Genomic DNA, 24,392 nt, shown 5'->3' on the forward strand with positions numbered 1-24,392 from the left:
ACCTCTCAGTATATTCTCCCGCTTTGAGTTCTTCAGTAAAGTATGAAATAGGGCCTGAAAAGTATGTCTGTTTACACTGATGCCTACATTGCCTTCATCTACATGTAAATTGGAAGCATGTATATTAGACTCATAAATGCAGAGTTCAGATGAGTTCAGAACAGTTGTCATCTCATCAGGGAGTTAAGAGTTGATTAGAAAGCAAGATTTCTGGCATTCTCAAAGCATAACAACTTGGATATATAGAGAATTTGGATGCAAGCATTACATTCAGAGTGCCTGATTGATTGCTGCTGGTCAAGAGTGAATAAACTAATTACTGTTTGGTTGTTAAGCTCAGGGACAAAAGGAAACTTATACATCGGTTCAATCACAGTACATATTTTTTCACAAATGCATTTAGCTTTGAAATGCTTGTCTAATATGTGTGTAGTGATTTATTATTATCCAATTTCCCAGTTAAAGTATCCAAATATACTTCAAAAAGAAAAAAAAAACAATAATAATAATATATATAAAATTATTTTTTATTTTTTTATTTTATTTTTTTTTAAGAAGAAGTGTTCAAAACAACATGTTTTCAAATTCAGTCAGGGGGATATATTTATTTATTTATTTATTTATTTATTTATTCAAGGGATCCATATATCATTTTGTTTTAGGTCACCAGCACTAGATAGCCACCAGATACTTTTCCTACAGATCTTTCACATACAGGGATCGTACAAAAGGCACATTATTAAATTTACACACAGTCCTTTGTTGTTCTTTGTTTTGCTTTGTGGTTGTTGTTCATGAGTGCAGAGTTGTTTGTCATTTCTCTGTGTACAAATGCAGACATGGTTTAATGTTCATGCAACCCAGTTACCCCCTGCTCTGCACATTTTGTATGTTACTCTTATCGTTTCAGATGTTTGTTCTTTTCGAACGTTAGTGCCCTGCAAAGTGGAAATCACAGGATATTTTGCCATGATTCCAGTTCGAAGCGAATGTATATGTTACACAAAAAGGTGCTTTGAAGTGTGCTAGATGAGAGTTTAAATTGTTTATTTACAGGGGTATATGATGTCACACTTGTCCGAGTGTGAATAAAAATCCATGAATGAATGTTCCTGAAGTGAATAAACTTCAACAGAGCAATGAACAATGTGTAGGGACCATGTCAATCGGAACACAGTTCATGCACGGAGCTCAATTCTATTGAGCTGATTATCTGAATCAGTTGTGTTAACACAGAGAGACATGAATTAGGAACCAATGGTATTGTCATTTTAATCCGTAATTATGTCCCCAATGAATACAACAGTTGTCTTGATCATGATGGGTTTTAATGTTTTTGTCTCGGCACTCATCAAGTAAGGGGGCGTAACATTTCCATCACACAACTGAGGTATTCGGCTTATCACAACACATCTGGATAGCTGGCCAATTAGAGCACACCTCGCTTTTCAAACCGTTGAGCTTTGTAAAAATCAGTGCACTTCAGAAAGGCGGGTGTAGAGGAAAAACAATAATGTACAGTATGTGGACAATAACAGTATGTTTTTTTTACACCGCACAAACCTATTTCATTAAACCAACTACACAAAATAATGTTATTTTTAGCAGCATCATATTACCCCTTTAAAACGACCTCATATTTAATTTTGAGATGTTGATTTCTCGTAAACCTCCATACTGATTTAGTTTGACTTTTGATTTGGCTTATTACTTTCAGCGTTACCTTGGCTGACATTCTCTTGCCTTGTGAAACTGATCTGGCTATTAGTAACAACTTTGCAATTGAAAGTCAATAAATTGTGCATGCGTGGTTTGTCAGACTGCACGAGTGGCAGTCTGCGTACGCTTCACTTGCTTTGCCAGTTATTGATCTATAACTTATTTGTAATCTCTCATGAAGGTTTTTGTGGACAACAGACTCACTCAGCTGGCGGTCGCCATTATACATCAAGCTTTTGTCCATATAATATCTCTTCCTTTAAGAAGAGTGGAGCAACTGTGGTAGGCAAGTGGAACTAATGCCTTTATCTACCGTTGTTTGTTTCTGTTACAGGGTTACGGTCAATGCTGCTGTGAAGACCAGCTAGACATTGGGTGGAATTCAGGCCAGGCTTTGATGGCAACACTTCTACATTGATGACAGAACAAGAGGGGACAGGACATTCAGGCTTGTTTTTTTATTTTTATTTTTTATTTTTATTATTTTTTTTTATCCCCTCCTTTATATCCTTCATGGTGTAGATTTGACAAAAGGAAACTCCTGTTATCTGAGAGGCCATGCATTCAGACATGGCGCCATATCCAATCTTTTCTCAGAGACAGGGGGTTTTATGGACTCTTCAAGGGGAGCCAAGGTCTTTCTTCCTCACTGCTCATGCTGAAAGGTCTCTCTCTCTGTCTCTCTCTTCCTCCATTTTTATATTTATTTTTATAGGAAAGATGATCTGCTCCTACACTTTCACAGAGGTCATCTTCTTTTCTATTCACTTCTATTCTCACTGCCCTACAAGCCTTAATTTCATCTCTCCATTCATATTTTTATAAAGCAAACAATAAAATAAAGAAAGTTATGTTTTTATTTAAAAAAAAAAAAGTCAAATAATTGCAGGTCTTTTGAAAGAAAAACAAATAATAATAAGCAGCATAATATTATTCAGTCAGTATTATTAACTTAGTGCAGCAAATCAGCATATTGGAATGATTTATGAAGGATAATGTGACACTGAAGACTGGGGTAATGATGTTGAAAATTCAGCTTTGCATCTCAGGGATATATATTTACATGGATAAAAGTTCTTTCATCATTAAAATATTACAATTTGTTTAAACTGTAATATATATATATATATATATATATATATATATATATATATATATATATATATATTTTTTTTTTTTTTTTTTTTTTTTTTACTGTAATTTGTAGTCAAATAACACATATGTATACAGCATGTAGGCCACAGCTGCAAGTCATCTGCCAGATAAGCCATGTGAGGCCCGACCCTGGAGCGATACTTCTCCACTAAGCTGAGACCTAACCTGTTCTCTCTAATGCATTTCAGAAAGCAGCGTATGACCAATTAGCACTGCCATGAGCACCACACAGACTTACTGCAAATGGACACCTGTACAGAGAGCACTTTCTCAGTGGACCACCAAATTTCCCCTGTACTAAAACAGAACTGTACCCTTTCAATAATTCTGAAAAGTATGTTGTGTTATCAATACATACAAAAAATTACCATTTCTATTAAAAGCATACTGTATATTTACTATGCACTGCAAAAACCATTAAAGTCTGTTGCAAATTAAATTCCAATGTACATAGACGGTAGATACTCAACATGCCATATATACAGTTTATATAAAAAAAGGTTGCATGCTAAAGGGTTGATGCTAAAGGATTAGTTCACCCGAGAATTACAATTTTTTCAATCTTCTGCTCACCCTCGAAGCATCCTAGGTGCATGTGACTTTCCACTTTCAGAATAATCCAATGGAAGTTACATTAAAAATTGTCATTGCTCTTACAAGCCTTTCAATGGGGTAGTAGGTGTTTATTGTCAACTGTTCAGAAGATATGAAATAAAGTGCACCCATCTGTACTAATATGTGCCTCACATGGCTCTGGGGGGTGAATAAAGGCCCCCTGTAGCAAATCCATGCATTCTTGTAAAATAAATATCCAGATTTCAAATGTAATAAACACTTTTTTCCTCATTTCTGCTGACAGTGGAGGATGTTGTAGATCATCAACACTGCATGGTTAGTGATGTGCATGGAGAGAGAACAAAAAACAAGACTCTGGTCATGAATTAGAAGCACAAAACAAGTATTTGTGAAGAAAAACGTTGGAGGATTTCGAAATAAGCCAAGAGGAGACTGGTTTTCCTTTGATAAAGTAAAGAAGACTTTGTTTCCTTTTCTTCTACATTTCCAGGAGGCGTGCACAAGCGACACATATGTCTTCCGGTTTCTAACAAACCGGTTTCCGTTTTTTTATAAAACTTTGATTGGATTATTCTGAAAGAGGAAAGTCACATACACCTGGGATGCTTAGAAAATAGATGGGTCATTCTCGGGTGAGCTAATCCTTTAAAGCAATTCATTTGAAACAGACAAATTAGTGAGACTATAGAGTAAAGGGAGCTTGCATGTGGAACATTTCTAGAAATTAGATAAAATCACAAATCATTAGTTTTGCTTTGGCCCATTTGTGATGTACCAAAGTGAAACGGTTCACCACGGAACACAGACACAGGCCGCTGGGGATAGAGTTTGGTTCTGTTATTGCCAGTCTCTCAATCTTTAGCCTGTGTTTGTCTGTCTCTCACTTGCTCTCCCTCGCCTCTTTGTGAAGGTCAAGCACTGATGGATTATTATAAATTACTTTATAAGCTTTGGGACATACTATCACGTCATACAACTGCGTTTTTAATGGACCACTCTGTTGCATAGTTACGTGCACACTATACTGTAAACTGGCCAGTCAGTCATCTTGTCACAGTTAATATCCTTAACGTTTCATTTAATTTCACTTAATGTCCTACCGCATCGGAGACAAAATAATTTTCATGTTGATCTGCGGGCCGTGGGTCTTCATCTGAGAAGTCTGCTCATAATTTTGTGTAATGATGCATTTAGACGTAAATGGCAAACGGATGCTTATAAAAGTTGCCAGTGTTGCAGATGAGATATAACACAGATAACATTAAATAAATAAATAAATATTGTTTACCAGTTTGAATGTTGAGCACATACTCATACACATTCTCAAACATACACCATGTTTGTAGTTTTTTTAATGCTTTTCATTAGTGTTTGTAGTTCTGGAACCAAATCATTTGAATCATCACTTAGTGATCACAATAGTGATCTCGCATACTATTTAGAATGGATAGTATGAACATTGGGACAAAGGGTTTGTGCACATGTGGAAATTGGGAACATTTAATGAGGTTCGAAGTCGTCATCAGTTTGGTTGCAATATACAGTATTTCCGAAAGAGGAAGTACAGTATGTGAAATATTGAAAGTTTGCGGCATAGAATCTTTAAAATACTGTATGTCCAAGAGGTTTGCACACCGTTTGTTATTGTGGGGACATTTCCACACCCCTAAACATGATACAGCACATGACAAAACCTGATTGAATGCTTTATCTGTCCTATGGCCTCTTGGTTGGTCCTTGGCTATTCAAAGTGGCAGAGGTTCCCAGAGATTATGCCATCAGTCTGAACTCTGAAGATCTGGTTACACAAGATTGCTGCTGACCAGGGCCGGCGCAAGCTCTCTGTTTCTCCAGGCAAAATCGTACCGTGCCAACCTCACTTCATATTCACAATTAAACAAGATCTTTAAGATGCATGTGAAAGACTTGAGATTTAGTTTATTGGTACAACTGCATTAAAATAAAGCAGGCATGGGCGTGTTTCAATAAAACTCCACCAAAAGCACCATTGAAAAATTTTCATGTCAGGGTGATTATAGTTTAGCATTTTTAAATTAATTATTTTATTTTAATATCGCTTTCAATATTATTTTCTTTTTTCATTCATAATTTTGTTCATTTTAGTTTAGTTTTTATTTTGTGAAAAAGATTCATAGCCTATTTAGTTTTTTTACAGCTTAGCTACAGTTGTAATTTTAGTAATTAAAGTTTAGCAGAATTAACAGAACACTTCGACAGCGGGGATCAAATACATGTATTTTAAGCTTATTGATGCAAACCTCTGGTGACACAAAATTAAAGCATGCTGAGATTGATTAGACAACTATTATTTATTTTTGATTATTATGTTTAGTTGGGTGTTCAATAACTACTGTTGGTTTAGTTTAGTTTTTCATTTATTTTGACATCTTTCTTTCTCTAAAAGCCTTTTGTTCTTAATACAAATTTTATCGTTTAAACATGTATACAACAATTCTTATTCTTCTTTAAACTCATTTAACAAGCATTTTAGATGCAAAATGAATCATTTAATTATCGCAAAAATACTTGTTTAGGTGACTTGGTTCGCTTTGCATAAAATAAAATTATGTACAGCAAAGAAAAAATATGTTTTACAGATTAAATAAAACATGTACAAACTTATACTTGACCAAAGAAATGGAAGTCGGCGACACTGAGAACTACTCCACAATGTAAGGAGAATAACCTATGAGAATGATTATCATTACAATGAACAAACAAACAAACTAATCAAGCTGTTTTGGGACACTGTGCTTAATTGGAATGAAAAACGAAACTAAAACGAAACTATAATTTAACTATATATATACTTTTTTTCTTCTTCCTCCTTTAGTGACTTAGGCTTGTTCCGTAAGATTCACTCATAAACTTAATTTAGTACATATCTGTATGTATATTAAGTAACAGAAAATTATGTGCTTACCATGATCAATACTTTCCAAAAATGAATGTCAATCTATGGAAAGCCGTTGTCCTGAGAATTCAATGTAATTAGACTACTGGTACAGATAGGTTGATGATCATTTTGAGAATATAAATAGTTAATAGGAGAGACCAATCAATCATCTCACCTTACCCATTACTCTTAGTTCTCAATGAATGTGGCCATTGTCAAAAACCAACAAAATCACAGTATTTTCCAAAGATCATTAACTGCTTTTTCATTGAGTCCACCCAATGAAGGGTGACAATTATTATCTGCAGACGGGTGTGTTTTCCTCTTTTGTTTGGGCATTGATTCATGGCAGTGGGTTGTTAGAAAAATGTGAGATGCTGTGCATCATTAGTGCTGATTAATTTATGAAGAATAGATTGATTTCATTCACAGTAACTGTGTTTCTAAAACATGTCCTCCATTCGGTTATGAATTCTTTCAGAGTTACACATGACAGTCTAATCACATTTCATTAATAATGTAATAAGAATTAAGAATGGAGGGGGAGGAGTTCAGCACTGTAATTCACTGTACTCTGAGTTAAATCACTGCTTACACTGTTTAACCTCATTATGAGATATGGTTTTTATTGGGAACAATATCTGGTAGCACTTTATTTTACAGTACGTGTGCTTACATATACTTATAGTGTACTTGCTGTGTATTTATCCAAGAAAGTTCTGGTAATAGAAGGTAACTACATGGGGTGGGGTTAGGTTTAGGGGTAGGTTCGGCGTTAGTACTTAGTTACTACATTGTTATTGTAATTACTATAATAAGTACATAGTATGTACATGAGGAACAGGACTGTAAAATAAAGTGCTGTCCAATATCTCATGGTAGTATAATGACTTTGAATCACATATTGTTGTTCTTTGCAAAGTTGTATAATTTACATATCTGTCCTTTTCATAGAATGTCTGTAAATGTATATTACTGTAGTAACACATGGACCTTTATGTCACTGGCAGTATATTTGCATGCATGACTCGGATTTACTTGGTATTACAAACTCAAGAAGATTACAAAAATAAAAATAGTACATCAACACATGTACAGTGCTGCTTGAAAATTTGTGAAACCTTAATTTCCTATATGTATATCTGTGTAAATATGACCCAGAGCAAAATCTGATTTTCGCAGATTGAGAAAAGATCTATCAAAGTCTGATCATGTTTTTGGAAGTGAATTATGGCATTGACAAAGGAGATCTCTGAGGACCTCATGAACAGAGATGATGTTGCTCATCAGGCTAGAAAAAAAAGTTACAAAGCAATCTCTAAAGAGTTCAAAGACTCCACAAATCCACAGTCAGACAGATTGTGTACAAATAGAGGAAATTAAACACCACTGTTATCCTCGCCAGAAGTGGTCAACCAACAAAGACTCTAAAAGCAAGATGTGTAAAAGTCTGCAAAGTTTGCAAAGGAAGCCAGGGTGACTACTAAGCACCTAAAGACCTTTCTCACATTGGTTAAAGTTAATGTTCATAAGTCCACCATCGGGGAAAATGTCTGTATGTTACAAATGTAACCCTAGTTCCTCATAGGAATGAGATGCTGCATCGAGCACTTTGGGGAAGAGCGTGACGTCAGGGGCGTACAGTTTCCTCGTAGAGGGAACTCTGGATTGGAGGAGGGTCTCAACAACCTCAGTTGAGAGACCGGAAGCTATGAACTGTGCCCCCTCAGTGGCCACACCCGCAACTTCCACAGCTCCGGGCGAGCAACACAGTCTCACTCCCTACTCGTCAAATGTCTGACACATGGTCAAGTGAACTGGCGTCACTTTTTTGACGCACTGGGTATACCTTTGGCGTTATTTTTCAACGTGCAGGTTAGTCCGATAGACTTCTATAGAACTCAGCAGCGTTTAAATTTGACGTCTTGGTTCAGCACACCGCAACGACACTGAATAAATAAAAATAAGTAATAGGCTACAAAAAAATTATATATGACAGAGATCGTTTTTATCTGGCCCTCCAACTTGTTTTTGAGGTTTAAATATTCTCGCAATCTGATATCAAAGTGATCTCTGTGCCAAAGCTTAGCGCGTTCATCAGTGGTGAGTTTAACAACACTCAACTGCAGGTAAAACAGCATTCAGCGGTGAGTTTGACCAAAGCAACACTCAACTGCAGGGAAAACGGCATAAAAAGGTGAGTTTAAAAACGCTCCAAGGCGCGTGCAAGTAAGCAGTTTAACCGTTTTCTTACAACCCATTCTCGCTTATCGCTTATTCATAGTTCATCATCTCTATGAAATCACGTTCAAGAAGTCTCATTCAGCACACATCGCGATACTTGCCATCAGTTTCCATGTGCCACAGGGTCGGTGAGTAGATATAATTACGCTCTTTTAATGCCTGTTATACAATGTATTCTGTCTTTATTAATCAGATTAGCGCCGTATTGTTTTCTCGCTGTATTATATCAGTCATCTGAGGCTGTCTTTGAGTTTCATTGCATTTAACTAAATGAACACACCTGCTAACTAGTGTGATTAAACCCTGTCGGTCACGTGACGTGCCATAGACTTTCAATAATAGAAGGGCTGCAAATTAGCCATTGGCTAGAAGCCTATATGTAGAGCATCGGCTGCATGAAACTGTAGCAATGTTATACTGCATTGTCCCTGTTAAATAAACTGATAAATAAATAAATAAATATATTCATTTCATGTCAAAGATGTAAATTTGTAGTAAAATCATGGTAACCACGACACGTACAATAGCAACAAATTAAATTTGAAGTTAAAACCCAGGAACGGGACATTTACCATGTTTTTACCTCAGTAACTGTAGTTCTACTATGGTATATTAATAACCAATACAACAATACAACAGTACAACAGTAATTGTCGTTTTTGATGTGCTTTTATATTACAGATATCACACATTTACTGTACCATGCTTTTGATACATTTTTATGTAAATCCAAAAAAAGTAAATAAATAAAAGGACACATTTTTCCCTTCCTGCAGTTCATTCATATCAGTTTATATTTTAAATATTTTGCTCACAAAACATTATTAAAATTCTGTTTATAATTCTATTTTATTCTACCCCTCCCCCTTTCTTATTTTTATTATTATGTATTTTTTTTAGCTGAAAAGATGTAAAGGAAGCAGTCATCCCTGTGGTGTTTGTGGAGAGGTATTTTTTCAGAAATGGAGAAGACAGAAAGCTGCGGAGGCAGACATTTGCAGCAGTAAGTCTGTGTTGGTTTTACCTTTTTATCAAACTGCTGTTATAAATTGCACAGCATTTGTTGTTTCTTAAACTTTTGCAATGTCCAAATACCCACACTTGCCATCTTTGCACTTGACCAATCGATTATTTATTTGACGTATTTCCTATGTTTAGGCCAAGTGTTCGAGTGAGCATGGTGACCACAAGTGTGTGTCGAACTTTTCATGACCTGATGACAGTGGTTCCCAATCCTGATCCTGGAGAACCCCAGCACTGCACGGTTTTGGTGTCTCTCTTATCTGACAAACACACTTTTGAGGTCTTGGAGTCTTCACTGATGAGCTGATGAGTTGAATCAGGTGTGTTTGATCAGGGAGACATCTTAAATGTGCAGTGTTGGGCTTCTCCAGGAACAGGATTGGAAGCCACTGCCTTATGGGACACATCTAAGTGTTTACAGAGATTTTTAGTTTTTTTTTTTTTTTTTTATTATTATTATTCAACTTTGCATTTTAAAATAAATTCTAATTCTCTTTTCATTAGTCCCTATTACAGAGGACAATTTAATTTTTGGGGCTTCTAATTAAGTGAAAAAAAAGCAGTTGCAAATGATGCAAAATAAATATACTTTTCTATACACCAAGAAAACATGCAACACTTTGTTTTACTACCAAATTATTCTCAGTATCTAATTATTATTATCATTATTATTATTATTATTAATAATAATATTTCACATACATTGGAAAGGTTTCCGTGAGCAGATCAATTACACTACTGATAACATTCCTTTAAGCATGTAATATTTTTTTTTTAATAATTCATATGAATATAGCTTGCTATTATTGACTAGCTTTTAATAATAGATGCATTTAATATATAATTATACAGCATCTTTACAGAGGCTGCTTTTATGGTCTAAAAGTAGCATGTAATAATATTTCCTTCCTTTCTGTCTTTCAGGATTGTTGCAGATAATGATGTTCTTCTCGATCATGCACAAGGACTCACCTCTTTAACTCATTATCTTCCCAACACACACAGAAATGCTCCCTTTATCAGTGTTTAGACTTTGCAGTGCAATTTTGTTTTAGTTCTAAGCTTATAATGAATACATTGTGAATAAAATAACATAATAATTCACAAGGTGAATAGAAACTGTCTATAGAACGTGACTTCTCTGTCGCATGACAACAGATGCACGGGCGAGATACTGGAGCTGATGACGCTGTTTGCCGGCGCAGCATCGTGATGTCTATCAGGCATCGGCGATGGACGATGACATCGTCAATCAGGCCAACCCTAACCAGGATGACATAATTAAACAATTGTACACAACTGTTGTACACAGTTTTTATAATTTATTAGCTAAACAAATGCACAGCTTCCACCAATAAAAAAAAATAGTTAAAGCAAGAGTACAGCACCAACTACTGTTACCCGGATGAGCTCTGTTATTACATTTTACAGGTTTTTATCAAGGGGATAACATGCATCGGAATGTCGCAACTGACCAATCAGAATCAAGTACCCACAGAGCCATGTAATAAAAGTAATTAGCTAATGGTAAACTAATCATTTACAAAACGCTGCATTCGAAAGTTCAAGTTTGGTGAACTTTGACCTGCGAATTCGCATCACGTGAAGTCGTGGGACCAGTAGATGAATGATACATCACTGCGTGACCTCTCTGTACAGAAATTAAAAAATGAAGTGCTAATTTTAGCCGTAGCGCAGCATCCTATTTTATATAATACATATTTAAAAGATAATTAAAAAAGAAGCTGCATGGTTCGCAGTGTCAATGGAAACAGGAACAGATGGCACATTTGAATGAGGACACGTTCTATATTTTTTTATTGTTTAGTGTGTATATTTATAGAGAGAGAGAGAGAGATAGAGTGCAATATAATAAGACGCTTTCGACGCCATCGCCAAAGACACAGTAAAAGCACAGATTAACCCATGTTGTGATAAGGGGAAACCGTTATATCTTGCTCCCGCCCATATTCGCAGCGGCGTCCGAAATAATTTTGCACGTTCAAAGGCTAGTGTGACAGCACCTTTACACATACGGCTGAGTTAGCTGTAACAGAGATGTGTAAGATGTGTACAGGTATCTTACAGTTGTTTACTGAATGCCCTGACTGAAACCCCATGGTACTCACTGTCTGACAGCAGGTTCACTCAGACTCTGCTCATCATCACTGAAGAATCCAGGAACAAAACAAGCAATCTGACACAGAGTCAACAATATTTACTCTACAGTTCCAGGTTCATTAGAAGGAAACAAGCTAGAGTAGAGGTGAAATGGAGATAAAAGACAGAATAATATATAACAATTATAATAACATGTAATATACATATTCTACTACTAAAAATATAATCTTAAAATAACACAATCTATATTTTTAGTTTTAGGTTGAGTGTGACTTACGTTATGATGTCAGCGACTTCTTAAAATTGGTGAAATGTATTCTGAAAAAGGCATATTCATGTTTTTCATGAGCTTCTTCAGGTCACCTGTATTTCTAAGTCAGAATCTCCCTTCAGAAATGTTGAAATCTCGGAGCTTCACTTCTGTTCTGTAGAGTTTCTTTCTGTCCTCCTGAAATCACATAACAATTTGTATTAATATCTGTTTATCATGAAATATCGAAACTAATGTGAACTTGATTTCAGCCGATTACACTCTCACTGTAAGTGACGTCATCGATTCAGTAAATCAGCCTTTTCCAATAACATACTGACAAATCACCAGCAAAACATTCAAAGTGCCATCAAAATATCTCATACACACACGAAGATTTGATTAAAAGCCCAGAGTTTCATCAACAAGAGCTCAATCTATATAGTTAGCCTACCTGAAAACTGCTAAGATGCTAACGGACTTTTTCGAAGAAACTAAACCGTTTCTATAAAATAAATTTAATTGAAACATGTCAATAACAAGCAAGAAACGTGTCAGGAACATTTGTATATACTTTTTTTTGTGATTTTAGCGACTAAACTTACCCAAAACAGTGTAAACTGCAGCGAGAGACGGAGATTACTGCTTGCCAGTAACGGTTTTTGTGTTGATGCCCCGTTTCCATGGCAACTCTGCTCCCCGCTCGCGCAGGACTCAATGCACACACAGCATTTACACAAACATCTAGAGTTAAAGCATTACATTTATAATGTACAGTCTCATTCAATAATAAATTTAAAAATCATTTTGTAGTTCAGAAGCAACAGCAACAATAGCTCACCATATTATTTCACCGGATTATTTCTGAAAGCCTGTAAAAGAGTGAAAAACACGGTGAAAAAAAGCAGTCAGGACTTCTCTTTAATAACCCGCTTTTACATTTTCCCTCCGAGAAACTTCTGAAAACGCATTAAGGCGTTAACATTTATGTTAAAAAAAAATCGCTACCGTGACCGTTGGTTCAAAAAGTTAACGGTAACATTATTTGAAAATGAGCCAGACTCTTCAGCTGCCCATAGACTGTATAAAACACACCGTGTGCCTTACTAGTACTTTTTCAGTGTCACAGAATTAACAAAGTAGTATTTTTTGTCTAATTGAGCTGAAGTGAAATCGTAACGTTACCTCAGAGCCACAGATGTCGCTGGGATTATCCTCTTCTCTCTCTCTGGGTGGCTAAAAGAGACGAATACTGGGCACGCGTACACAGAGAAGCGCAGCATCGGCCCGCGGTCGTGAACCAACTCAGGGCCGACGATTGATGAGCTGGAGAACAGAGCACTGACCAAATTATATCGGCCTCCGCCAGGCCGATGTTTTATAGATGTTTTAGGTATAGAGGCCGACGTTTCGATATTGGGCCGATGTCGGCCAGACGTACATGTGCTGTCTGGGTAGTAGAACTACAGTTACTGAGGTAAAAACATGGTAAATGTCCCGTTCCTGGGTTTTAACTTCAAATGTAATTTGTTACTATTGTACGTGCCGTGGTTACCATGATTTTACTACAAATTTACATCTTTGACATGAAATGAATATATTGAAAGTCTATGGCACGTCACGTGACCGATAGAGTTTAATCACACTAGTTAGCAGGTGTGTTCATTTAGTTAAACGCAATGAAACTCAAAGACAGCCTCGGATGACTGATATAATACAGCGAGAAAACAATACGGCGCTAATCTGATTAATAAAGAAGACGGAATACATTTTATAACAGGCATTAAAAGAGCGTAATTATATCTACTCACCGACCCTGTGGCACATGGAAACTGATGGCAAGTATCGCGATGTGTGTTGAATGAGACTTCTTGAACGTGATTTCATAGAGATGATGAACTATGAATAAGCGATAAGCGAAATGGGTTGTAAGAAAACGGTTAAACTGCTTACTTGCACGCGCCTTGGAGCGTTGTTAAACTCACCTTTTTATGTCGTTTTCCCTGCAGTTGAGCGTTGCTTTGGTCAAACTCACCGATGAATGCTGTTTTACCTACAGTTGAGTGTTGTTAAACTCACCACTGATGAACGCGCTAAGCCTTTGCAGAGAGTCCACTTTAATATCAGATTGCGAGAATATTTAAACCTCAAAAACAAGTTGGCCAGATAAAAACGATCTCTGTCATATATAATTTTTTTTGTAGCCTATTATTTATTTTTATTTATCCAGTGTCGTTGCGGTGTGCTGAACCAAGACGTCAAATTTAAACGCTGCTGAGTTCTATAGAAGTCTATCGGACTAACCTGCATGTTGAAAAATAACGCCAAAGGTATACCCAGTGCGTCAAAAAAGTGACGCCAGATCACTTGACCATGCGTCAGACATTTGACGAGTAGAGAGTGAGACTGTGTTGCCGGGCGAGGGTGGATTATTTTGCCCTGCGCCTGAGAGAGTAGATCTGTAATGATCGGAATCTCCCATGGAGAGCCGACGAGGAGAGAGACCAGATCTGTGAACCATACTCGGCCCGGCCAGAAAAGGGCTACTAGCAACAGACGGACCCTGTCCTAGCGTACTGTCGCCAGAACCCCCGGGAGATGGGGGGAAAGGCGATGGGGGGAAAGGCGTACAGACGAAGCCTCGGCCTAGTCTGTGTCATGGCATCTAGTCCCAGTGGAGCTGGGTGAACTAGAGAGAACCAGAGGGTACATTGCGATGTCTCTTGAGTCACGAAGAGGTCCACCTGAGCTTTGCCAAATATCTGCCATATCTGCTTCACCACCTCGGGGTGAAGCATCCATTCCCGGGCCTCGGCCCCTGTCTCGACAGCATGTCTGCTCCCACATTCAATCTCCCAGGAATATATACTGCTCTTAACGAGATGAGTTTGCCTTGGGACCACATGAGGATCTGGTTATACCAGCTTGTATAAGGGGCGTGAATGCAGACCTCCCTGGTAATTGAAATAAGAGACCACCGATGTTTTGTCGCTGCGCACCAACACATGACGGCCTCTCAGGTCTGGGAGGAAATATTTCAATGCTCGATACACTGCTAGCATTTCTAGACAATTGATGTGCCATGTCAGATGGCCACAGCTCCACAGACCGCGGGCAGGGTGGCCATTCATGACTGCACCCCAACCGGTGAGGGACGCGCCTGTCGCAAGCGTTACACGGCAACCAAGAGCTCCCAACACCGGGCCCTGATTCAAGAACCAAGGTTTCTTCCATATGTCTAAGGCACGAAGGCATCGCCGCTGGAACTTGATAGTTCGGAATGGATTTCCCCTCGGGCTGCCATGAGCCCTAACAGTCTCTGAAACTGCTTGACAGTGAATGACTGGCCTTCTCTGACTCTCTTGACTGAGGAAAGGATTGACTTGATCCGAGCAGAAGACATACGTGCCTGCATCGTGGTAGATCCCACACTACACCTAGATAGGTGGTTCTCTGAACTGGAGAAAGTACAATCTTCTTGCCATTCAGTCTCAAACCCAGCTCCCCCATATGGGCGAGAACGACGCCTGGATGTCGAACCACCATCTGCTCTGATTGAGCTAAAACCAACCAATTGTCGATACAGTTCAGAATGTGGATGCCCTGATTACGGCGGGGTACCAGAGCCGCATCTACACATTTTGTGAACGTGCGGTGTGAGAGTGCAAGGCCATAGGGAAGTACTCGATATTGGTAGGCTTTTCCCCCGAAAGCGAATCTCAGAAACTTCCTGTGTTGTGGAAGGATGGATATGTGGAAGTATGCATCTATTGTGACAAAACAGTCCTCGGATCTGATTTGAGCTACAACCTGTTTGACAGTGAGCATTTTGAACTTCATTGACATTACTGAGAGGTTTAATTGACATAAGTCTAAGATCGGACTCAACCCCCCATCCTTCTTTGGAACTATGAAATACCGGCTGTAAAACCCGGACTCCCTGTCTAGAGGAGGGACCACCTCGATGGCCTCCTTCCTTAATAGGGTATTCACTTCTTGTTCCATCACCAGAGCCTGCTGGGGGCCGACGACTGTAGGTGTAACCTCATTGAAACTCGGCTGTGGACGGCCGAACTGAATACAATAGCCTCTTTCTACTGTGTGCATGACCCATTGAGGCTCCCTCGAGAGCCGACTCCGCATGCTTCGATCCAAGGCAAACCACGCATAAATCGAGTTATACTTGATATTATACACATACAATTGTGGTATAAAATAATTTTAACTAAAGTATATATTCTAATATCTTATATATGATTCATTACATCTAAAATCTGGTATCTCAGTTAAATATGTTAATATTAATTTTAATAAATAATAATAAAACATTATTATATTATTACATTATTACATTATTATAAATATAATGTCATTATATTATAAATACGCACACAAAATATAACTTAATCTAACAGAAATATAATGTCATTTCTGGATATTAAATTATATGAAATATATCATATATATATATATATATATATATATATATATATATATATATATATATATATATATATATATATATATATATGATTTATTATAAAATATTACATTAAATATGTGTATATAAAATAAATTATATCAATAAACATGAAATGATACTATTATATTACACATATGCACAAACATAATTGTGTTTATTAATGTATTTTTATTACAATTTATTTTAAAGAGTACTTAATATTATATACATGGAATTGTATGGTTTTAAATCATAATAAATAATACATATTATTCTAATATATATTGTATGTTTATTTTATGTATAAAACTATTCATTCATTCATTATGTAATTGACATAAAATATTTATTTAATGGTTTTAGTAATATAATATATTGTTTGCCTATAATTCTTTCAATCATGTATTAGATTTCCCTATTTGTTAATCAGTTTACATGTCTCTTTACTCTTTACTCAAACTTGGTCCTGGAGGCCCGGTGCCCTGCAAAGTTTAGCTTCAACGTGCCTCAACACACCTACCTGGAAGTGTCTAGTCTGTTTAGTAAGACCTTAATCAGCTGGTTCAGGTGTGTTTAATTAGGGTTGAATTAAAGGTTAAACTCTGCAGCACACTGGTCCTCCAGGACCAAGTTTGGAGACATCTGTGTTATAGAACATTCTTAAGAACTGTTCTTAAAAGAGAAAGAAAGCAGATAATTAAGCTCAAATTGATACGGACATAGTTTCAGGCCTCCCTCAGGCACTTTTAGATTTATTCAGCATAGTTTTGCAGAATGACTTACAGGGCTATAGTCTGGTTTGTTTGATGTCAGCTATGATTTATTGTCTAAAGTGTGCCGGAAATGGTGGGTTGATGTGAGTTGAATTCAGCTTGTTGTGTTACCATTTTCAAGCTAACTCCAGTTCTGGAGACTTAAAGGGATAGTGTCAACAACAAAAAAATAATAAATAAATAAATAAATAAATAAATAAATAAATAAATAAAAATGCTGAAAACTGACTCACCCTCAGACCTTAGATGAGTCTGTTTCTTCATCTGAACAGATTTGGAGAAATTTAGCATTGCATCACTTGTTTACCAATGGGTCCTCTGCAGTGAATGGGTGCCATCAGAATGAGAGTCCAAACAGCTGATAAAATCATCACAGTAATCCACATGACTTCTGTCCATTAATGTTTTTTTTTAAGTGAAACTGTGTGTTTGTAAGACATTCACTGCAGTATAAAGTCAACATATAATACCATACATTTCTCTCTTTTAATAAGAACAAATCAATTCTTCAGAAAACAATGATGTCCCCGCTCAATACAGCATTTTAATTTGTCTTATCCCAGGATCTGGGTTGGTTGTTTTTGACATTATAAATCCAAAGTAGCCTTTGTCATGCCAAATGTTTCAAAAACAACTACAGACAGAAATAAAGCTGTGATTGCATCAGGATCCCAAATTTCTCCCAAATTACTACTTATTTAAGTTACTACATTCTACATTTTTATGTATTCATATTTTATTTTTTGTCTAAAAACCACAGAAAGGGCAAAATAACATTTAAGTTTTATTATTTATATTAATTACAGCTACAAAAATACAAAAAAAAAAAAAAAAATTGATTATTGGGAAATATGTTTTACAATTACAGTACAGAATGTAACTTGAAAGGCAATTCTGCAGGTATATTAGTATTGAAAGCCAACAATGCATTGTATGGGTCGATATAAATTATTTTTATTGTATGGCAGAAATCATTAGAATATTAGGTAAAGATCTAACTAATAATAAAATAAATAAATAAATACCATTAGTGATATGCGTTACTAAGGACTTCATTTGTACAAGTTGTATCTTGGCCAAATATTATTATATTGTAACAAACCATGCATCAATGGAAAGCATATTTATTCAGCTTTCAGATTTTACATGATTCTGAAAAAAAAAAAAAAATGAGGTAAGTTACAGAGTGGTTTAGGGCTGTGAGTGATCAATAAGAAACTTGATCCAAGACGTCCTAGTTGGCTACATCATGTCATGTTGAGTGGGCGCGTAAGCTTGAAGCTTCTGGCTTGCGTTTATTGCGTAATAGACATGCACAAGCCTTAGATGTGTCATTTTATTCTTGTGTGTGGGGATTTTTGAACCATGTCATGTGTCCATCATGTTTGCAGGCCCTTAGCCCAATCACACTGCAACTCAAACCATTACTCAGACACATCCCCCGTCTGTCTCACTGCCACCTGTCAAATGGTATTCATCTCAAGCACACTACATGACAAAGCATGTCATCCCAGCTGCATCGCAATGACATCAGCAGGTCATGTCAGTGAGGATTTAATGCACTTTTATTGTACGTTGTACGATGTCAAAAAATTTACCCTTGAAGGTATAGTTTTTTACAACTATATGCCATTTCGACTCCATATACTATTTTCTTCAACAGAAAAGGCAGACATGAACGTGAAGTGAGGAAGAAATCAGTTTAAATTGAAGTGGTTTTCATGAGCAGTTTCACAAGAACAGTTTATTGAATGCTGTCCCCTCTTGTTCCACTCTTTAAAGTCAATCACGGACATGTGTCAGTGTGAAGATCCTTAAACCTTCCTGAGAGCTCTGTACAAAAATGGAAAATTGTTTGACTGGTGTTGGAAGGATGAATCTAAATGGATAGCGAGAAGCCTTGTGAGGGCAGTCTGACAATGGTTTTAAGGCTTTACCGCATGCCATTTGTCATAATTCCTTTGGACAAGGGAAGTGGATTCCTTGAGTGGTGGAAAGAAGGTAAATAAAAGCTGAAAAAAATACATTTATTTATTTTTATCAGGTCACACTGAAAGTGCCAGGATAAAGCTTGCAGTGCATATTAGTAGCCTCTCAAAACCAATAAAGGACAGTCCTGTACAGTCCTGTATTGTACTTACCATAAAAGTTACAGTATTGGAAAATAATAAATAAATGCCATATTTCAGCAGAAATGAAACCGATACAGAATTTATGAACAGGTCTGAATATCATCATTCTCTTTAGAGTGCTCAGTTCTGGTAATATATCACATGTGACAGGTGTAACACATTTTTTTGTTAACATTCTGGACAGTCATCGATGAAAATGGCATAGAGATTTTTTTCAAGACGTGATCTTGATTCTGCGAAGCTTTGTTTTGTTTTCTAATCTAGTTCTGTTTTACAGTATATTTCAAATTGTTGAATTGTCTGCTGTTTGCAAACATGCATCAAATGATAATAAAATTAAATAAATAAACATGTGGCAATATCCTTGTTGCTACTTAGCTAACAGGGTCATTCATCCAAAGTCCTCTGGTCCACTCCATAGGTTTCATTTTATTTTTGTTTTTATTTTTTTTTAAACGTTACTACTTGTCTCACAGAACATTTAAAAGTATGCTATTTCACATGAATATTTGCATGACCAAAATGTTTCTAAAATATATATATTTTTTTTAAAACTGGATGTTAAGACAACATTCAGAAAGAAAAATTTTAGAACCTCATGGTAATGTTACCAAAACGTTTATATATATATATATATATATATATATATATATATATATATATATATATATATATATATATATATATATATATATATATATGTATATATATATATATTTTTTTTTTTTTTTCTGTGCAGAGTATCCAGTAACAGGGTACAAGCTTATCTAAAAGTTACTAACAAACATTTTTCTAGTAATGTTTATGTTAAGTCGACTGAATAATTTATCACATGACAGTGCCCCACCCCTTCTTTCTATCTTCCTATGTCCCCCCCAATCCACAGCCTTCGTAATCACTGTAATGTAAGTACTATTTGTGAAATATTTTGGGTCCATGAGACTGACAGAAGAGACATTCATCAATAAAAAAGAAAATTGTTTCTTCAAAATGTGTGCGAAGACGATACATTTTATTGAACACTGTAAATAGGTTAAAAATGATTAAATGCTATATGTGATTATTAAGATAAAATAGGATTGTAACAGAGCTTCCTTTTTTGTTACTGTGATGTACATTTTTGCTTTATCATAACTTTAAATGACTTCAGTAATCTGCAGCATGTACTGTGGCCTAAAATTGCATTTTAGTGAGGCATAATATCATTGATGGACTATATTTCCAAACACTTTTTCCATAAATAAAGACTACATTGGGCTTCATTCATGAAAGATGAGCAGAATTCATTTTAGTGTACATCAGTTATAAATCAATTGTTATTGAAATATATATGTTAGTTTATGAAAGGATGGTTTTTAATAATGATAAAATAAAATGTCTTGCCTATTATACACGAATGAGGCCTAATATCGCCTTAAAAGTATCCCTTGTTGCATTTTCAAATACATTGTAATTGAATTCTGCAGATTTTCAATACTAGACTGGCTACAATCAAGTTATTGCTCAGCCATATATATGTGTATATATAGGAGTGAAGGGGGGGGGGGTTAGAAGTGATGAGCAAAGTAATGCATAAAAGATTAGATTTACCTTTTTTTATATATTCAGTTTAACGTTCAAGTGTGACACACAGTGGAGACTTATCTTCAGCGCTAACCTCCCTTTATCCCCTTAAACATAAAGATGTCACGTAAAGTGGTATAGCAGTCACAGGCTGTCAGGTAAACTAAGACCAAAGGCAGAGTTCATGGCTACAAAGATTTTTGTGATTTACTCTGCATATCAGTTTAAGTTATCATCCAGTCCAGGGATATCAGGATAAAGTTTGGTCAGTTTGCAATATTTTAAATGCAAGTAATCACTGATCTTGGTAATTTCATAAATAAAAACACCTTTTTACATTCTGTATCCTGCTGAGCATTTATTATTTTCAGGAATACCAAACACATCCGCAGGATTACATTAAGTTCATTTCTAAGACCTTTAACCTTTAACACTTTTACTGTCATAGAGTTACTATGAATGCAGCGACATTCACTGTCAACGTTATGGAGCTTTTTAACACACAAACAAACAGAATTTTGTTCAAGGTTAAGGACAAACAAATGTAAAAACTATTGATACTGCAGGTGTTTTATCCATATTTTGAATTATGCATTGCATTGTGTAGTGTTGATGAAAATGACTTGATTTGCTTTTCTCCAGATTTATTTTAGTACAGTACACGGCTATACAGATCTTGTCATGCCTAGTTTTTTCAGCAAATAATTGAAATAACTATAGTTCAGTTCTATTCTTCACCTAAAGTTATTGTATGACTTCAGAAAAATTGTAATATAGTTCCCAGACCCTTTTACAGTGTTTTATTTTATTTTATGCTTGGAAATCTCATGTCACTTTCATTATTGTATACAAAACCGCAAAAAAAAACCTTGTTTTAAAATAAAGAGTACAATAATAATAATAATAATAATAATAATAATAATAATAATAATGTCATAATAGTGAGTAAATTATTTATATTTTGGGGCTAAAAATGTTTTGCTTTGTCTTGTTAGTTGTATTTTTATTTTTATTATTATTTTTTTTTTTTTTTTATTGTGTGTGTGTTTCAGCTGTTACTCTTCGTGTAGTTCCCAGCAGGGAGATTCAGTGCTGTGGTCTCCAGCATCCCTCCCTTCCATCTGTTCCTCTCCTCTGACCACATGGCTGTCTCCTCTGATTGAGAAAAATACAACATCCAGCTCTGTCGTAAAGAAATGGCACACATAGCGTGTGGATAGATGGCCACTTAGCTGCTGAATGGGTGTTAAGTCAGTGCTTGAGTGTGCTGACCACAGGAGTTGTGTTTGACCATGCTGGGAATTGATTTTGACGTTGTGTATGCCAGAAGCAATATAGGCCCAAAATAGCATGTAAACTCTTTTATGTCCTGGTGCTGAAAATGACCAGTCATCAGCATAAGCCAGAGGGCTGTTTCATTGCTCTGGGGCTGCTCTTTCATGGTTCATGAACTACATGGACCTGAGAATGGACCTGGTCTCAGATGTTTTTGCCTGAATTTTTCTTTAGAAGAAATATAAATAGACACATTTGTGGACATACCAGTAGTAGCACAGAGCTATAAAATGAATCAAATAATGTGGATAGCAGCTCAGATTTGTTTATGAGAAATATATTTCTATAGGCTACTGTAAGTTATATAATATAAGTTCATATTCAGACGTGAGATCATTGGAGGAGGACATCCATATCGTACACTGGAGGAATTCCTTGGTCTCACCCATCAGACCTCTTTCCCAGTGGACTGCCTGTGCTCGTTCATGCACACAGGTCTGAATATTACCACACAAGTGTAGTTGTCCAGGAAAGGTCTTTGAGAGAGTGCCGCTGCTTAAATGGAGTGGGTGCTGAGCTCCTGCGGATCAACTTTATTTGGAGCACAAATCTGGCTGTGGCCTGGGTTTCCATTTGCCCTCTTCCACTCATATCTACTCCCTGGCTTTCATCGCCATCAGCTCCCTGGAATTTTTTTGTCATTCCTCCTCCTGGTCATCTCTCTCTCTCTCTCTCTGTGTGTGTGTGTGTGTGTGTGTGTGTGTGTGTGTGTGTATATATATATATATATATATATATATATATATATATATATATATATATATATATATATATATATATATATATATATATATATAGACACACCTTCATTTTTTATTAGATTCTGTCTCTGTTTCTTTACCCTGTACCACATCTTACTATCTTCATCTGTGTCTTGTTTACTGAACTCTGTGCTGTGGTTTTATGGTCTAAAGAATTATTCCAAAAGGACAAAGTTTGGGTTCCTTTGAGTCTTTAGAATAGTTAACAATGCTCTAGAGGACAAGTATGAAAGCATATCTGGGGGACCAAATCGCCCTCATTAATGATCCCATTTCTGCTTCCACGCTTGTCAGGCCTTTTGAAGCATGTTGTCTCTCTGGCCAAACAATGAACAAAGCTGCAAGCTCTATCCACGGTCAGAGAAATAAAGAGCAACTTCTGTTTCTCACTGTCTCTGATACACCCAAACACACTCTTACTAATTGAAGCTGTCAGGAGTACTGATGAAAGTACATCAAGCAGAGATGTCCCAATGTTTTAACAACAACAGCCATTAACTGTTCCACTCTTCCCGAAATCTTAATGATAAAAGAGAAGCGAGACACATGAGGAGGAGAATCATAATTTGTTAGTACAAATGAAGCGAACTCAGAGGGGACAATGCGACACGTTTTTGATGTGAGCGTCTGCGAAAATGATGACCTTCACACGTTTGATCACATTGTGGAAAATGCTGAATGTTGCTGTTCCACAGCGGTGTTAATCACAATCACTGATTGGTGTTTTTACAGGGGGTTTCTGGAATGCATTCAATTCTGCTTAATCCTGTAAATTGTTTCTTAATTGTTGCCCAACACACATTTCTGTGGTATTTAAAATTAATTGCTCAGATTAATGTGATTTATTTTTTTGCGTAATGTCTGTAGCTGTGCAGGAATTCAAGTATTCAGTGCAATGAGTAAAATACTGAGTGGCTGAAGGGATACTTCAACAAATAGTAATCTTTTCTTTATTTTCTAATGTCATCCTGAAACTATATGATTTTCTTGTTTTCAAAGACAACAAAAGGAGATGCATTATGCCAGGATCAGAGACACTAATCTACACTGGCTCTTGCATATTTCGCAAACAATATAAATATGCAAAAGGGTTTGGAATAACATCAGGTGAAAAATACTATTGTGTGTCATTCCAATTGTACTTGAGAATGACATTTAAATTACAATTATTTTATTGTATTTGAATGGCATTTGAATTGAGGATAGATAGATAAAATACATTTACTTAATATACAGTATATTTGGATATGTTTAATAAAAAATTATGTCTAGTCTACATTTGCCTACTTAGATTACTTAAGCACAAAGTTGTAAGATTATTATACTACAGGCTAATGTAATGTGCACTGCCTAATCCTTTT

At 36.1% G+C, this 24,392-nt stretch overlaps 2 long non-coding RNA genes across 5 annotated transcripts; one reads left to right on the forward strand and one right to left on the reverse strand.

Annotated features, from left to right (window-relative positions):
• Window positions 1–8,190: 8,190 nt before the first annotated feature.
• Window positions 8,191–9,951, forward strand: LOC128009288 (uncharacterized). Its single transcript, XR_008181053.1, has 4 exons — window positions 8,191–8,564; window positions 8,652–8,739; window positions 9,512–9,614; window positions 9,770–9,951. It is a non-coding gene; the product is annotated as an uncharacterized LOC128009288 (long non-coding RNA).
• An 808-nt stretch (window positions 9,952–10,759) lies between these two features.
• On the reverse strand, window positions 10,760–13,448 carry LOC128008919 (uncharacterized). Of its 4 annotated transcripts, none has more exons than XR_008180746.1 (5): window positions 13,191–13,448; window positions 12,847–12,877; window positions 12,611–12,749; window positions 11,764–12,510; window positions 10,760–10,897 (listed from the first exon to the last, which is right to left on the reverse strand). It is a non-coding gene; the product is annotated as an uncharacterized LOC128008919 (long non-coding RNA). The 4 variants fall into 4 exon arrangements; XR_008180693.1 differs by having other exon boundaries at window positions 11,764–12,203; window positions 12,460–12,510; window positions 12,611–12,877; XR_008180851.1 differs by having other exon boundaries at window positions 11,764–11,831; window positions 12,119–12,510; window positions 12,611–12,877.
• Between the last annotated feature and the right edge of the window lie 10,944 nt (window positions 13,449–24,392).

Source organism: Carassius gibelio, chromosome A1 (genome assembly GCF_023724105.1).
Source record: "Carassius gibelio isolate Cgi1373 ecotype wild population from Czech Republic chromosome A1, carGib1.2-hapl.c, whole genome shotgun sequence".
In the NCBI taxonomy this organism is placed as follows: Eukaryota; Metazoa; Chordata; class Actinopteri; order Cypriniformes; family Cyprinidae; genus Carassius; species Carassius gibelio.